A 10,419-nucleotide genomic window follows, 5' to 3' on the forward strand; every position below is an offset into this window, starting at 1 on the left:
CTGAGGTGAATGAAATAATACCAAAAGTCACAAAAGAGAAAGCCACTTTTTTTTACTCCTATTTGAAGCCTCAGACTTTTAAAAACATTCTGTTAAATATTTATCAAAATTCATATAATACACAATGCTAAGCTATATTGTATAGTCCCATGGCTTTACGTATGCACTCTTCTAACTACATTTCTATGAGCATCATGTTTCCTGTAGTATATTAGCACAAACCTCAGTAAGGCTATTAAGACAAGTACATAATGCTTACAAGATAATTGTCACTTTTCCTGCAATAGCAAGAAGTCCTGGTCGGGAGTAGAGTCCTAGGGAGCTAGGACCCACACACACACATATAATAAAATAATAATAGAGATGTAGCCGTGTTAGTCTGGTCTTGCTGAAATAAAAGACAGGATATGCAGCACTTTAAAGACTAACGAGATGGTTTATTAGGTGATGAGCTTTCATGGGCCAGACCAAGATAGCTCTGCCCCCAAAGAACTTACAAACTATAGTCCCTATCCAGCAAATCACTATAGCATTTCAATTACAATGGGACTACTCATGAACTTAAATGTTCAGCACATTTTTAAGGGCTTCCTTAATATATATATTATTGATACAAGTTGATTCCTATTTAATCACTTAAAAATAAAAAGGTTTCATTTCCAAAAGTGCTCATCTTCCTTTTACTCCCCTAAGTAACAAGTCCAGATTTTGAAAACTGCTCAGTATCCATCTGTTTTCAATGGGAGTCACCGAATACTGAGCCTTTTTGAAAACCTGATAAAATTCATTAAGATACCTAAAAGGAAGAATTATTTTCATAATCTGTCCCAGAGTTTACAACCTATACATATTTTTAAAAAACAAAACAAATTTGGAAAACAAACCAAAAGTGCTAAATAAAAATTAATAGATCAAACCTGCAAATCCTTATTTAAGAAAACAATAATTAACATCAAAAGGTCTACTACCTTGAGTTGGCAGAATCAGGCCCAGAACATGCAACATAACTGCCGAGATAACCAGGAAGAGTTGGATGCCAAAAAAGATCCGACTCCTAAGTGTCCTGGTTAATATTGGGGTTATTGAAAGATATGGGGGAGGGGTTAATAGTAAGCAAAATATTTGAAAATCCATCATAAATGCTAGCGCTACTGCCAATGGTACCTATTATGTCAGAAATACAAACTTAGGACCCATTTACCCTCACTAAAACAAAATCCTTAGTATATACCCTTTTTTGTTCCAAGATGCTGCTTGTGTATCTCAAGAAATGGTCTGAAAATATTCATTTGATTTATTAAAGCTGACTTCATTTCTGCTGTGTTTACACCCTATCTGTTCTCCCGTAATTAGTATTCTAGTAAATAATTTGACTAGCAGGAATATTCACAGTAGCAGTGTAAGCAAACATAGGAGAATAATGATGGAAGGACAATTATGAATTTATAATTGTGAATATTCATACTAGAAACCTGATTTTAAGAGTTGTATTTGTACAATCAAGTAAACAGTCAAAATTAACCAACCAAACTAGATTTGCTCACAATCAATCTACAGATTGGAGAAATTATAATTAATATGGTGAAGAATAATTTGAGAAATTATAATTAATATGCTGAAGAAATGTTACTAGATAATAAGTATGAAAAATCATAAGCTTGATGAAAAAATTCACAAACCAAAGAGTCTACATTCATTGAAATAATAATAATTTTTATTCTATATATATTTCACATATATAGTTCTTTCCCCTTATTAAATGCAAAAGCAAATTACATAATCAAGAGACATCTTATACTTATTAATGATAATTAATAAAAGAATTAGATGTTCAGAACATAGTGTACAATTAAAGTATCTTATTAAATGGTAACAATCACAATGTATCGAAAGTGGGGTTAAATTCCACTAACATAAGAGAATGCATTTAATTTATCAGATAGTGAATTTAATATATTTTTAGAGGAAATCATGGGAAATTATTTGAAGATGATTTGTATAATCACAGTAGGTGTCCACATTTTGAGGTAATATTCAGTTGATGTTAAAGGTGAGGTTTTCAAAAGCACAAATGGAAGTGCCTAATTCTCCTTGCCTCTGACAATCTCACCCAAAGAATACTGTTCTAAAGAAGTTCCCTCGGGCTTCCAATCCTTATCTACTAGATGCTCAATGTGAACAATACAGTGTATATTTATCTTTTTGTCCCTACATATGTGTGCATAATTCCTAATGGAAGTTTCATACTCATATGCTGAAGCAGAAAAAATCCGTGCCTCAGTGTATATGCTATAATAAAATAGACAGTGGCTGTCCTGTCACCTTCTACTTGGCTGAAGGTCAGAACTCCAGGGCTATGTCTAGACTGCCCCTCGTCATACCACATTTGCATAATTAATGAGGCTCCATTTTTGTGCAAGAGGCTCTTGCACAAGAGCCTTTCTTCCTCCTTTTTTTTCAGGAAGAACAGCTCTTGCACGAGAGGGAGTTTTTGAGCAAACACGGAGCCTCAATTATGCAAATGAAGAGCAGTGATATTCCATGCTTTGCCTCATTTGCATATTATTTTGTGCAAGAGGGGGCAGTGTAGACATAGTCCAAGTGTTTGATTATATACCTTGCTAGTAGGCACCCTATAAATAGGTTCTCCAGTCATTAAAGCTTGTTCTTCCATTCAAATAATAGGGGCCTTCTTAGGAGCAGAAGATTTGTTTTTGTTCCCCTTTTATTTCATGTGTGGGAGTTGAAGTGACAACTGTGATTTCTGTATATAAATAGAGCCATAGATTTATTATTTCATTTATTTACTGTTTACTCTCAATATTTTCCTAAAAACATACACATATGGAAATTGTGAGCATACATTCTATAAAACTAGATCCCTATATATATTGTCCAACATTTCTCCAATAGATGTTAGTAAACACTTCTCAGTTATTCAAGGTTCTCATATAACTAAAGTTTTATAATACTACTGGCTATTTCCCTCTACAATTTTCCTGTAAATTATATATGAAATGCAGAGTATTTTCCTGTAGTAATAAGATAACTATCCAACAAATGGACATTCATAAAACAAACTAAACAAAACTAAATTTTATTAAAAAGACATTTTCATTCTATGGTGACGGATATTTTTATTCAATCAAAAATAGTTTTGAGGATGGACATAAATTCCCCTATAAAGACACCCTTTCCTTAGGTGGGAGTTTTAATGAAAACCAAGGGAAACAGAAAAAGCTGCATATCTTAGATTATTTTTCTGTATCTGTCCTGTTATCAAACTTCTTGTAGGCACAGGAAATATGGGAGCGCGGTGTAACCTGACTGTTGGCTTAATTATTAAACATCTTGGACCAAAGGCAGGCCTGGCCTAAGCAAGTGCTGCCACACTGAATTTGGTCCGTTGTATGCTGACATCCACATCACTGTTACATTTTGTACAACTCGCCTTTCCTGTTAATGTGTAATGAAAGAATGTGTAGAAGCCAAAAATTAGCAACAGTAACACAATATGCTATTGTACTGATTGTACTTGATTGGATACTCCTGAAAGCTATCACCTAGAAACTATTCTAGGTACTTATATGTCCTCCATTATTATAGTATTTAAGCACTTTACAATCTTTAATGTATTTATTCTCATAACACTCCTCTGATAAAGGGAAGTACTATTATCTCGATTTTACAGATGAGGAACTGTGACAGAGACACTGATTCAGATCCTCAAGGGAATGACTCATAGCTCCTATTTAAAACAATGGAAGTTAGAGGCATAAATATTTTTGAGGATCTTCAGCATTACAAAGCAAACCTCCAGTGAAGCAGAGAACAGAAATTGGGTTTCATGAATCCCAACCTAAGACCCTAACCACTAGGATATCCTTCCATATAATTAAAAACAAGGAGTCCTGTGACACCTAAAAGATTAACAGGTGTTTTTGGGGCCTAAGCTTTCGTGCATAAAAACCACTTATTCAGTTGCAAGTGGTTAACCTATGAAAGCTTATGCCCAAATAAATCTGTTAGTCTTTAAGGTGGTACAGGACTCTTTTTTATTTTTTTATTTTTTGCAGATACCGACTAACATGGCTACCCCTCTAAGACTTATAGTTAAAGTTACTAATAAATTTACACATTTCTAATTGTGTTCTGCTTTAGTTCTTCTTTTGATAGTGCACTCTTAAATACTTGGTCCTAGCAATGTGTTTTTCACTAAATTAAATAAACTTTAATTCTATTCTGATGGATTAAGAAATATGCAGTTGTGAAGACAGAATCCAGGCCCTGATGTCCTTCTTTTGGATGGGTCACTGGCATGAGAGCCACAGAAAATTTCCCCATGAGCCTTCGTGACTGAAATTCAGTCTTTGACCTATTCCCCTCAACATGTTCAATTGACCTCTCTAACTTCCCCTATACTGTTGTCAAAATAGAGCATATCATGATTTATTTATTGCAGTTTTCTGGGGATTTACCAGGAAAGCAAAACAAATTAACAATTTTGACAGTGTACACAAGATATTTTATAACTTCAAATTGCATATGCTCCAGTACAATGGGACCAAACTACTGTTATTAGTAATGATAAAAACAAACTTTTTCAGGGCCCCCAATAAGGAAAAGTTTATAAACATATTATTTTTCAAGTTCCTCTCTTTTTATTCTTCGTGACTTCAAAGGATAGAAACTGAATTACAGTTGTAAAGGTTTTGTCACAAATTTCATTAGTGATGATAAAATCATAGAATCATAGAACACTAGAACTGGAAGGGACCTTGAGAAGACATCAAGTCCAGCCCCTTCCATCATCTAGACCATCCCTGATAGATGTTAAGTAGTAAACTCCATGTTGTTTCAGGAGCTCTACTTTGATTATGTCATATATGACACAAAAGGAAATTTACTATTAGAGTTAAAAAAGGTATGGATACTTCTTCAATAGCTACAGTAGTTGTTCTCTTGGTTTGCCTGATCAATGGTACAATGGCTGTTAAGCCAGACCCTGAGGTCAGACAAGTCAAGGGCATTGAATTAGTGACTCTCGTATCAAAGATAAATATGTCCTTGGCATGAGACTAGATGTGGGAGGCAATAGGACTTTCTTAGGCCATAGATAAGCTTTCTTGTTTACTGAATTAAATTTGAAAAAAGACAACTCTTGCTTTGCAACTGATTTAGAAATGTCTTTTTAAAACAAATAATGTTGTAAGACTATATTGACTATGAAAACAATAGTGTAGGCAGACACTAATCTCTCATCCTCTCAAATTGTCAGGTTGTCAAATATTTGCCCTCAAAAGTTTCTTGAAAATGACACTCAAACTAAGTATAATGTTGTCAACTTGCCTTGAGAGCAAGCAATTTCTTAAAGAAAATGTGTGGGATACTCATAACTGTTTACATCAGTATTGTAAACAGTACTGCAAAATGTGTGCAGATGATTGTAACCTGTCCTAAATAATGATTAAAAATATTTCTTCTGTGGTTAGAATTTCCAAAATTCCAGCTGTAACTGGTTTACAGAAAATAAATCAGACTCCTGTATTTTGTAGTCAATATACTGGCCTGTATATTTGGGGTGTATGGGGTGTTCAGGGAGGGGTAGCACCTCTGATGTACGGGCATGTCGTGTCCTTTTAGGGCAGCTCGTCCACCTTTGGTCCCCACTTGTCACTCAACTCTCACCTGTGGCTCCTAGTAGCTGTAGCATGTGCAGCGGCCACACCCCGGGCAACAGCTTCGACAGGCTGGCTAAACCAGGTTGAGAGTAGCCGTCGGGTCATCGACCTTCGGTGAGATAGGGACTTGTCTATCCCGAGCATGTGAAGACAGACTCCGGCGGATCGAGCGGATGAGACCTACTAGAATAGGACCAACGGTCATGAAGGTGGTTTCTGCAAGCGATGTGGTACGCTAAGAGCACGGCAAGACATGAAAGATGCCCTGGTCAACCACTGCGCCCAGCCCATCTCCAACCGTCTCGACATTAGTCCTGCCATTGGAGTAAGATGGAATCTGGGAAGAGAGAGTGAGGCTGACTATGCGCACCTCTCCCTCACTTTAATCCAATTCACGCGCAAGTCTTGACATCTCGACATCTCCTAAGTCCTGTGGCGACGGGCGAGCGACGAAGCAGCAGGTGTGGATACACTGGGAGCTGTAGCCGCGGACCTGCACACAGGCGGCTCAGGTCTAATGGTCGTCTTCTTGCTGGTGGAAGCAACAGCTGGATTCGGCGTCTACCTGAGTGACTGAGCAGCCCTCTTTAGGATTGCACTGCTCACCTCCGTAGTAAGAGGAAGGGGCTAGAAAAGGTGCCCTAAACATTGTTTGCTTCATAGAACCCTGGCCAGCTTACCGCGGCTGGAGGGGATCCCATCTCATGCGGTCGAACAATAAAATTTCGAACAAAATGCAAGGTGACACCACTCACTATTGGCACATGGAACGTACGCACGCTTCAGGACAACCCTTCAGCAGACCGCCCAGAAAGAAGAACAGCCCTGGTCGCCAGAGAGCTCACAAGATTTAACATCGATATTGCGGCACTGTGTGAAACTCGTCTAGCAAATGAAGGTCAGCTCATGGAAACAGGAGGTGGTTACACATTCTTCTGGCGTGGACGCAGCAGTGACGAACGTCGTGAATCTGGAGTTGGCTTTGCGGTTAAGAATCATCTTGTCCGCAAACTTGCCAGTCTTCCCAAGGGCGTGAATGACCGACTCATGACACTGCATCTTCCACTACCGAGAGGAAAGCAAGCCACACTGATCAGCGCTTACGCGCCCACAATGACGAATCCGGATGAAGTAAAGGACAAGTTTTATGAAGATCTCGATGCCCTACTCTCATCCGTGAAGCGCACTGACAGGCTGATTCTACTTGGCGATTTCAACGCGAGAGTAGGATCTGATCACACTGCCTGGGATGGCGTCATTGGAAAAAATGGAATCGGTAAATGTAACAGCAATGGCCTACTATTACTGAAGACATGTGCGGCTCATGATTTGATCATCACCAATACCATCTTCCGCCTGCCCACTCGCAAAAAGACGTCCTGGATGCACCCATGCTCTAAGCACTGGCATCTCATTGATTATGTCATTGTGCGGAGGAAAGACAGACAGGATGTAAGGGTGACCAAGGCCATGCCGAGTGCTGACTGTTGGACTGACCACAGACTTATCATCTCCAAATTAAGCTTTCGCATCAAGCCAAAGAGACGTCCGCAGGGAAACAAAGCTGTGATGAAAAAGATCAATGTCAGTAGACTGAGGAACCCCAACACAGCAACTTTACTAGCAGAAGATCTTGGCAACCAACTTTTAGAGCTGCAATTAGAGGAAAATGCTGAGAAGGACTGGGAACGCTTCCGGGATATTGTGCACTCTTCTGCACTAAAGGTTCTTGGACCCTCACACAGGAAACAGCAGGACTGGTTTGATGAAAACGATGAAGAGATCAAGGCCATACTCGCTGAAAAGCATCGCCTTCACCGTGCTCACCAGAATGACCCATCGTCAACAGCTAAGAAAAATGCCTTCAACAACATTCGCAGGATCATACAGAACAAGCTTCGTAAGATGCAGGACTCCTGGTTGAGTGCCAAAGCAGATGAAATCCAGAAGTTTTCTGATAGAAACGATGCCAAACGGTTCTACGAAGCCCTTAGATCCTTGTATGGACCTCAGCCCTCAGGGAGTTCCCCTCTACTGGACTCAGATGGTGCAACTCTCATTACTGAGAAGGCTCTGATTTTACAGCGTTGGGCTGAGCACTTCCAATCCGTACTGAACCGCCCATCTTCCATCAATAACGAGGCGATTGATAGAATGCCCCAGGCGGATATCAACCACAGCCTGGATGTCTCACCATCAGAGACTGAAACCTTACAGGCCATCAGCCAGCTGTCCAGTGGCAAGGCCCCAGGATCTGATGCGATTCCAGCGGAAGTCTATAAGGGTGGTGGTGCTTGTCAACAAACTCACTCAGCTGTTCCAGTCCTTCTGGAATCAAGGATCTATTCCTCAGGAACTGAAAGACGCGTCTATCGTACACCTCTACAAGAGGAAAGGAAATCGACAAGTTTGCGATAATCATAGAGGAATATCACTGCTTTCCATCGCAGGTAAGATCCTTGCACGAGTGTTGCTGAATCGTCTGATTAACCACCTGGAACAGTGTTTATTACCCGAGACACAGTGCGGCTTCCGCAAAGAGCGTGGCACGGTGGATATGATCTTCGCAGCCCGACAGCTTCAAGAGAAGTGTCAAGAGCAGAATCGTGAACTGTACACCACCTTCGTGGATCTCACCAAGGCTTTTGACACTGTCAGTCGCGAAGGTCTGTGGCGCATCATGTCGAAGTTTGGGTGCCCTGACAGATTCATCTTGATGGTACGTCAGTTCCATGACGGCATGACGGCTCGTGTTTTGGATGATGGAGAAGCTTCAGAGGCCTTTCCCGTCACAAACGGCGTCAAGCAAGGGTGTGTGCTGGCACCGACCCTGTTCAGCATAATGTTTTCAGCCATGCTGTCAGACGCCTTTCAGAACAGTTCCTTGGGAATCAGACTGAGATACAGGACCGATGGGAAACTGTTTAACCTGCGAAGACTCCAGGCTGTCACCAAGATAAAGGAGACTGTGTTACGAGATCTCCTTTTTGCTGATGACTGCGCCCTGAATGCTGGATCAGAGCAGGAAATGCAAGCCAGCATGGACAAATTTGCAGCAGCATGCGACAACTTCGGCCTTCTCATCAACACAAAGAAAACCGAAGTGATGCACCAGCCAGCTCCAAAAGCTCAGCATCAAGTGCCCACCATCACAGTGAAGGGACAAAAGCTGCAAGCAGTGGACCAATTTACATATCTTGGCAGCACCCTCTCCCGCTCAGTGACAATTGACATCGAGGTCAACTGCAGAGTCGCCAAGGCAAGCTCTGCATTCGGCAGACTGTTGACCAAAGTGTGGGACCGCCATGGAATAAGCCTTGTTACAAAGCTTAAAGTCTATCGAGCAGTAGTGTTAACTACCCTGATGTACGCCAGTGAGACTTGGACTGTATACAGGAGGCACGCTAGGCAACTGAACCACTTCCACACGATTTTCCTCCGCAGACTTCTGAGGATCCGGTGGCAGGATAAGGTGCCAGACACAGAAGTCCTTTCTAGAGCAGGTCTGCCGTCAGTTTACACCCTGCTGATGAAAGCTCAGACACGCTGGGCAGGCCATGTTGCAAGGATGCCAGATCATCGCATCCCTAAACAGCTCTTCTATGGTGAGCTGTTTCAAGGGAAGCGATCGCACGGGGGACAAAAGAAGCGATACAAAGATACGCTTAAAGCCTCTCTCAAGTCCCTGGATATTGACACCACCTCCTGGGAGACCCTGGCACAAGACCGATCAACATGGCACACGCTGATCTACCAAGGCTGTCAAACATCTGAAGCCAGAAGGACAACCATAGCACAAGAGAAGCGAGCACTCCGTAAAGCCAGAGTTGCAAAAGCTGCAACAGTGGTGCCCACACATGTCTGCCCGACCTGTGGTAGAACATTCCGTGCCCGTATCGGCCTTATCAGCCATTTGCGGACACACCATGAACAGTCCATAACCCGTTAGATGTCAAGGTCCTCTTCGAATACGATGGACGAACAACAACTGGCCTGTAATAATTACCATTGAAATTATTATTTTTAAATATCTGGAGCCAAGTTCATCATCAGTGTAAATGTACAGGAACAAATGAAATTACCAGAGATAAAAATTTGGCCTTTGGCTTTTAAAGCTACAGGGACAAACTTTGACCTTTTTTGAAATGTGCACCTTGCACTACAATGTTTGCATTGTACTTCTTCATGGGTCATCAGATACATATTTTTCCTGGAGTGCCATCCTTGTAACACTTGTGTCATCTTTTCCTGAAGTGCCATCCTAAGTATTTTGGCAAATCAGCTGAGATTATAAATTCCTCAGGGTACAGGGCTTGTCTTCTTATTTACTTGTAAATGTCAAGCATGACTATGGTGCTATGTGAATAAATAAATAAATAAATAAATAAAGCCTGGTCATCTTCCCTCCCCACATATGGCCATAGCTGACATCGTGTGTGTGTGCGCGCACGCATGTGTGTGTATGTGTGTGTGAGAGAGAGACATGGATTCTTTGTCTGAAGAAAAACAACACTGAGTTTCAAATAAAGACTTTCTTTTACAAAATTAAAGACAAAGAAGCCTTGGTTTTGTTTGTAAAAGACATGAAGGATACACATTAGGGTACAGGCAGTCCCCGAGTTATGCGGATCCGACTTATGTCAGATCCGCAGTTACGAACGGGGCTTTTCTTGCCCCGGAGGACACGGGCGGCGGGACCGCCCAGACGCGCCACGGTCCCGCCGCCCGCGTCCTCCGG

This window comes from Pelodiscus sinensis, chromosome 4, assembly GCF_052426305.1.
Source record: "Pelodiscus sinensis isolate ZL-2025 chromosome 4, ASM5242630v1, whole genome shotgun sequence".
Classification (NCBI taxonomy): Eukaryota; Metazoa; Chordata; order Testudines; family Trionychidae; genus Pelodiscus; species Pelodiscus sinensis.